Genomic DNA, 8113 nt, shown 5'->3' with positions numbered 1-8113 from the left:
CCCGAAACGTCAGCCTCTCTGCTCCTATGATGCTGCTTGGCCTGCTGTGTTCATCCAGCCCTGCACCTTGTTGTCTCGGATTCTCCAGCATCTGCAGTTCCTACTATCTCTGATTCAAAGCTAGATGTTTGTTGGTTCTCTATCAAGAGTGTGTTGGACCTTTAAAATAAGTTGACAGCTTGTGGAGCGTGTACTGATTCTTGGCTTATATTTATATATTATTTTTTATTTTTTAATATATATATATTTTTTATTTTTTAACATATATTTATATTTTTATAGAGAGAGAAAGAGAGAAGAGAGTCAGGTCAATTCTCGATCAGCACAGAGACTATGCTTTGTTAAATGTAGGTAATCTGCCAGTTAATAGCACAAACAACGGATTTTGGTGCTTTTTTTTAGGGATGCTATCTAGTCGTTTCATGCATTCAGTGTGGAACTGCTAGATCAGCTGGCCAGTTTTACAGTCAATTCCATACATTTTTTGTGTAACTGATCAGTCTTTTCCCTTATTTTACTTAGCTATGACTTTTCATGGAACTGCCAATGTAACTTTGCAGTTTTGTGCTCAACAATTCCTTATAGAGTCCCTGTATTTCTATTATAAATCTAGATGTAGGAATTATTATAATAGAAATATTAATAATAATAGAAAGTATTGATGGAATATAGGGCTTAGGAGCATGAGTAGGGCGTTTGAGCCTAGTCTGCCATTCGACAGGGTCATGATGATTTGATTGTAGTCATGGCTTGGAAGCTTGGATTGCTGCTAAGGCTATTGCTATCATAGCTCTGGGAGCCAGTGCTCAAAGTAGTGTGCAGGCACTCTAAGCAATCCACAAAATGTTGGATCAGAAGTACGCCATTCAGCCTGTTGAGACGGCTTTGCCATACAATAAGATCATAGCTAATCTGCTACTCCACTTTTCTACCTTTCCCCCATAACCCTTGATTCCCTTACTGATTAAAATTCTGTGTACTTCAGCCTTGAAATTTAGTCATTAAGTACATTCAACAGCCAGCTAACATTTTCCCAATATCAGAATTTAAGCTAATTGATCTGCAGTTCCCCACCACTGCCCCCCCCGCCTTTTTGTTTTAAATAGAGGTGTTACTTTTTCCTATCATTTGACACTTTCAGAATTTAAGGATTCTTAGATGATCCTAGGATGCACCATATCAGGTCATAGTCATAGAGATGTACAGCACAGAAACAGACCCTTTGGTCCAACTCGTCCATGCTGACCAGATATCCTAAATAAATCTAGTCCCATTTGTCAGCATTTGGCCCATATCCCTCTAAACCCTTCCTATTCATATACCCATCCAGGTGCCTTTTAAATGTTGTAATTGTATTGACCTACACCACTTCCCCTGGCAGCTCATTCCATACACACAGCACCCTCTGCATGGATAAAGTTGCCCCTTAAGTCCCTTTTAAATCTTCCCCTCTCACCTTAAATCTGTGCCCTCTAGTTTTGGACATCCCCACCCTGGGGGAAAGACCTTGTCTATTTACGCTATCCATGCTCCTCATGATTTTATAAACCTCTATAAGGTCATCCCTCAGCCTCTGATGCCCCAGAGAAAATAGCCCAAGCCTTTTTAGCCTTGCCCTTTAGTTCAAACCCTTCAACCCTTGCAACGTCCTTGTAAATATTTTCTGAACCCTTTCAAGTTTCGCAACATCTTTCTGAGAGCAAGGAGACCAGAATTTTATACAGTTTTCTAAGAGGAGCCTAACTAATGTCATGTACAGCTGCAACATGACGTCCCAACTCCTGTACTCCATACACTGACCAATAGAGGCAAGCTTACCAAAATCTGCCTTCACTATCCTGTCTATCTGTGACTCCACTTTCAAGGAACTATGAACTTGCACTCCAAGATCTCTTTGTTCAGCAACACTCCCCCGGACCTTACCATTAAGTGTGAAAGTTCTGCCTTGATTTGCCTTTCCAAAATGCAGCACCTTATATTTATCTAAATTAAATTCCATCTGCCACTCCTTGGTCTACTGGCCCATCTGATCAAGATCCCGTTGTCCTCTGAGGTAACCTTCTTCGCTGTCCACTATACCTCCAATTTTGGTGTCATCTGCAAACTTACTAACCATACTTCCTATGTTCTCATCCAAATCATTTACATAAATGATGAAAAGCAGTGGACTCAGCACTGAGCCTTGTGGCACACTGCTGGTCACGGGCCTCCAGTCTGAAAAGCACCCCTCCACCACTACCCTCTGTCTTCTAACTTCAGGCCAGTTCTGTATCCAAATGGCTAGTTCACCCTGTATTCCATGTGATCTAACGTTGCTAACCAGACTACCATGAGGAACCTTGTCGAATACCTTACTGAAGTCCGTATAGATCATGTCCACCACTCTGCCCTTATCAATTCTCTTTGTTACTTATTAAAAAAACTCAATCAAGTTAGTGAGGCATGATTTCCCATGCACAAAGCTATGTTGAGTATTGCTAATCAGCCCTTGCCTTTCCAAATGCATGTCAATCCTGTCCCTCAGGATTCCCTGCAAAAACTTAGCCACCACCCAATGTCAGTCTCACCGGTTTGTAGTTCCCTGGCTTTTCCTTACCAGTGTTCTTAAATAGTGACTCCACATTAGCCAACCTCCAGCCTTCCAGCACCTCACCCGTGGCTATCGATACAAATATCTCAGCAAGAGGCCCAGTAATCATTTCCCTAGCTTCCCACAGAGTTCTAGGATACACCTGATCAGGTCCCAGCGATTTATCCCTCTATGCGTTTTAAGATGTCCAGTGCCACCTCCTCTATAATATGAACATTTTTCAGCCATGTCGTTATTTATCTCTACCTTACATATCCTTCTCCATAGTAAACACTCATCAGCCTTTACCCCATTAGTTTCCCTATGACTTTTTCTCTCATGTTAATTATTTTATTTACGTCTACTCCTCCTTTCGCCCCTTCAATGTTTAGTAATTTTGGAATAGTACTAGTGTCTTCAACTCTGAAGACTGGTGCAAAGTATTTATTCAACTCCTCTGCCATTTCCTGGTTCCCCATTATTATTTCCTTAGGCTATGTTCGCTTGGGCTTCTCTCTTCCTTTTTATATATATATATAATAAAGCTTTTGCTGTCTGAGTTGATATTACTTGCAAATTGACTCTCAAAGTTTATTTTCTCCTTTTATTTTTATAGTCATCCTTTGTTTTAAAGGCTTTCCAAATCCTCTGGCTTACTACTAATCTTTGCCACATTGCATGCTTTGTCTTTCAATGTGAAGATATCATTAAAATCACTGTTTAACCATGTTTGGCTTATGCCCTTCCTAGAATCCTCCTTCCTTACTGGAAAATGTCTTTGCTTGTAGCCAGCAATATCTTCAACATCTGCCATTGTTTCTTATCTGTGTTTGTTGCTAAACTCTTCCTTGTCCAGCCCAATCAGTTTGCCCTCATTCCTTTTATTACTCTGATATAAGATTAGAAAATTGTTTCCCATCCAAGTTCTCCCACTCAAGCCAATCACTCCAGTGATCCCCACTCCAGCAGATTACTGAGATCGGTATGGTGCCGCTTTGTGCAGTGGCTGTGCATAATGAAGTTTGAACCTGTGGTCCTCTCAAGATGACTTTTTATGCTGCCAAATTTGCCATTCCATCAGTGATCTTCCTGATTGTATGTCTCTCTGACAGATGTTGTATGCTGTGGCTCTTAACCAGTAAGGCAGAGGCTTTACAAATCTGAATCAATCTTCCTATGCCTGCAGCAAACAGGTAAAAATACCTGGACTGGGAATTTGAGGAGCAGAAGATCCTGACAAGGCAAGGAGATCAACTTTGTGGATCTCAGTCTTTCCTTCTGTCCATAACACCCATGTTTATTTGTGTGTGTGTGTTTTGGGTGGGTGATTTTAAAAGGAGTTGAGTTTTAGCTAGTCAAATGATATGTTGATGCTTCATAATTGTTTGCTGGTAGCTAGAAACCATTGGTAATAAATAGTAATCTTGCACAACACTTATGTCCAACATGTTTTCCTCAAAACTCTATTCACAGCATTGCAGATTCTCACATTCTCTTAGACACCAATAGATCTTCTGCATCTTTCCACATATCTCCACATAATTATGTGACACTGACATTAGTATACATTATATATAGAATGTCTCACAATTATACATTCTGCTGATGTCTCCTCACTCATCACAAAAGCTCACCCCAAAGTACTTCATCTGACCACATTAACATAACCTTTACCCTTTTTCCTTCATGCAATTATTTGTCTTCCTCTTGCTGCACCTCACTTGCTTGGTGTGTTCAATTTTCCACTTGTTCCACTCGAAGGTGAGTTTCACTATGGTCTATTGCTGCTGCTTTTCATTTTCTGCATTCTGCTGTCATGCTGTTGAATGATTTCCGCTTTGTTGCAATCTGCTAGCTGCTTATGGTTGCAGTTTTTTTTCTCTACTCCACTCTGAAGCCTTCAGAACTTTTTCATATTTCTTGATTGGGTTAGACCATCTCTTCAAGCAAATATTGCTCCCAAAATAGAATGCAGTTAACCTTTCTACAACTGCCCTTCAGACCAATTCCCCTATTTACATTGATACCAGAAGTTGATCTTTTACCTTCCCTTACATCCCTGGACATCACTCCCCTTAGTTCTCAAGTTACAATTCCTCTTTTGGCTGAAGTTTGTTAAAATGTCAATCTTACAGAACAGAATGAGGGGCAAAACTGTATATGTATAATTAGCTATGAAGTGAAAGACAAATAATTAATTGTGTGTGCTTAACCTATATTTCAGTTTGAAGAAAACTTGAACTGATGGATCTAGAACCGGAGTATACTGTCTCAAAGGGTTGCGAATCTTTAGAATTGTCCTGGAAAACTCAGTCACTAAGTGTTTTCAAGACTAAGATCAATTAATTTCTATATGTTAAAAGCATCAAACATATGTGAATTGTGTAGGAAAATGCTGTTGAAGAAGAACATCGGCCATGATCTCGCTTAATGACCCACTTTTGCTCTTATGTAGGTATTCTGAAATGCAAATAGCAACAGGTAAAAACTGGTTAACAAGGTTGATAGTGATTAAATCCTGGAGGGGTAGTGAGACAAATCATTGTATTTAATATGTAGTTAAATAACATGACTAGGTGAAATTGTAACTTACATGAAGAATGAGCTAGGTTTGTTAAATGGCTTCTTTTCCCATTTATACTTCATTTTGTGATATTAATATTGTGATTAAAATATTCAAAATGAATCTAAATGTCTTCATAGGATATGAAATGATTTGCTGGGGTCATACATGGAATATCAATAGAAGTGTTTACAGGAAAGTCTTTCTTGGCTAAGGTTAATGGAGAAAATGCTGGAAATTGAAAGATGCTGGAAAGATACATTGTTGCTGGCAAAATTCTGATGGGCTAAATAGCTCGTATGTGAAGTTTCATCATTTGTTTTCTGCAATGTTAAATGAATGTTATAATTAACTTTTTGAAGAACATTTCAACATTGGACAAAATAGAAGAGGAAACCAATTGATAAATGCTGTATTCAAGCCTTAATCAAGAGGGTAGCTGGTGTTATGGCTTAATTTGTAGTGCATATTGACTCCTTTAAACACTTGCCCACTATTCCTTGGATGCAACAGAATGATATTATGCTGTTTTCATACTTAAGTTTCTAGATCTCCAAGTGTCAATCTTTTCATTTCTGTCTTTATACACCAAATTCTATTTGAGGAATTGTGGGCAAGTGTTTAAAGCAGTAAATGGGAACTATTGATTGAGCCATAAAACCACCTACCCTCTTGACTAAGGTACTGCTTAAAAACTAATTCTTTAACCAAGCTTTTGGTTGCTGCTCTCAAGGGGTTTAGAGTTTTAGCTAGTTAAATGATATGTTGATGGTTCATAATTGTTTGACATCCATTCTTCTTTGACTCTCTAAAAGTGCCTTTTAACCTTTGCCCACACTAGAGAAGCTGTAGCTTTGCAAGTTGGTTGCCTTAGAATATTTCAGTGGAATGAAGATTTGGCTGGATTATTCTCCAGGCATCAAAAGTAAAATTCAACTCCTGGGTCTCATTGGTTATAGGCAAGTGGTAATCTAAAAGTAGTGGTCACCTTCTATGTTTTCTTGTACTCCTTTTCATCCCTTTTAATTGCTTCTTCATATTCCAGGGAAGTTAATTAGCTTATTTTAGATTTGCAGCTTTGAACAGTGATTACATAAAATTACCTACTGTTTATAGCACTGAGGCTATCTATTGTTTATACTTGAGTCTTCTTCTATTTTAATGACTTATTTCTGTACTGTCATATAGCCTCGTTTATGCATCAGTGTGGGAACAGGCCATTCAGCCCAACAAGTACATACCACCCTCTGAACAGCATCCCACCCATACCTTTTCCCTGTAACCCTGCATTTTCCATGTCTAGTCTAATCTATCTACCCTGTACACTACAGGCAATTTAGCATGGCCAATTCACCTATCCTACACATCTTTGGACTGTGGGAGGAAACCGGAGCACTCAGTGGAAACCCATACAGACACAGGGAGAATGTGCAAACTCCACACACAGCCAGTCACCCGTAAGTGGAATTGAACCTGGGTCCCTGGTGCTGTGAGGCAGCAATACTAAGCACTGAGCCACTGTGCCGTCCTAATGCACCTTCAATGCAGCAATGCTATCCAACAACATTTCCACCATTTTATATGAAGAAATTCCTCAAAATATACATTAATTTATTAGTGACTTTCTTATGTTTATATTATTTCCCACCCCCCCCCAACTCCCAACTATTGTAGAATAGATTCTCTAACAGAGGGTTTGGCAATTTTGTTTAGATTGTATTTTGTAGGTTTGAAGAAGTGATATCTGATCATATGAGAAGATCAGCCCAACCAGACCAGTCAATAATAGCCAGCTATTCCATTTGATTACAAACATGCTATCATTTCAAATGTATCTCATTTTTGTGTTTGGAATTTTTTTATTCCATTAACAGTTAAAGGCCTGGTTAGATGATGTTGGCATCCAGTTCAATACTGAAGCGATCAATTGTTCTTAGTTCTGCTGAAACTCACAACTACGCAGAAAACAACATTAACAAAACCTATTAGCTGTGTTTTTTCTTTGAATGCTTAAGCCCATGCTATGACATAGCTTTTTTTCCTGTTCTGTGCTGCACAATTCAATAATTCAATTGGAAAACCAGCCAATGGGAAGAGAGCATTCATCTTAGTATGTAAACCTTAAGTATGAAATTGAGTCATGGAAATGTAGCCATACCAATGCCCCACTCTGTAAAAGGCCATGCCATGACACAAAAAGAAAAACAAAAGTGGCATCCAAAAAAATGCTTCCTCTTTCTGCAAACTTGAAAATTAATTACCGAATAAGACATACATTGCACAGAGACATTACCACTGAACCACAACAGCCCCATAAAGGTAACTCCAGTAATTATAGGCCAGTCAGTCTGACCTTGTGAAAGCTTTTAGCTATTTTCCAATCAACCAGTGAAACTGCCACAGCATCACAAGACCCCTCAAAACAATGTTTCTGGTGGCATTTACATAAATGACACTAGCTGGTAATAGAAGTGCTGCTGTGCAAGCTGGATTGGTGCACCACTGTGGAACCTGCTTGTTATGGCTGCATGTTTGCTAACCATATCTTCTTTCCGGGGATTGGCAGCAATTTTCAGATCATTGCAGAACATTTGGCAAACTCATCAAAACATCTTCCACAAATATATTAAGCCAGAGAATATTGGGTCATGTTTCCTGTCTAATGGCATCCTGTCAATGGTAAAATATGTGCAGTTTCTGTTTGTTGTTGCAATTTGATTGTTGTGAAGGGCAGTGATTTCAGTGACTAGTGGCCATTATTGTGATGCTCAGTGAGACACAGTAAACGTTACGGCAAGGGTCAGTGAGACACAGTAAACATTACAGTGAGGGTCAGTGAGACACAGTAAACATTACAGTGAGGGTCAGTGAGACACCGTAAATATTACAGTGAGGGTCAGTGAGACACAGTGAGAGATGGCAATTATGGTGATGGCAGTAAGGCATGATGACCATTACTGTGGTGCTGATCAATCCATGGT

The sequence above is a fragment of the Rhincodon typus genome, unplaced genomic scaffold, assembly GCF_021869965.1.
Source record: "Rhincodon typus isolate 14 unplaced genomic scaffold, sRhiTyp1.1 hic_rhity00000286, whole genome shotgun sequence".
Taxonomy (NCBI): Eukaryota; Metazoa; Chordata; class Chondrichthyes; order Orectolobiformes; family Rhincodontidae; genus Rhincodon; species Rhincodon typus.
The sequence above is the reverse complement of the archived record's forward strand: the minus strand, read 5'-3'. Positions refer to the sequence as shown.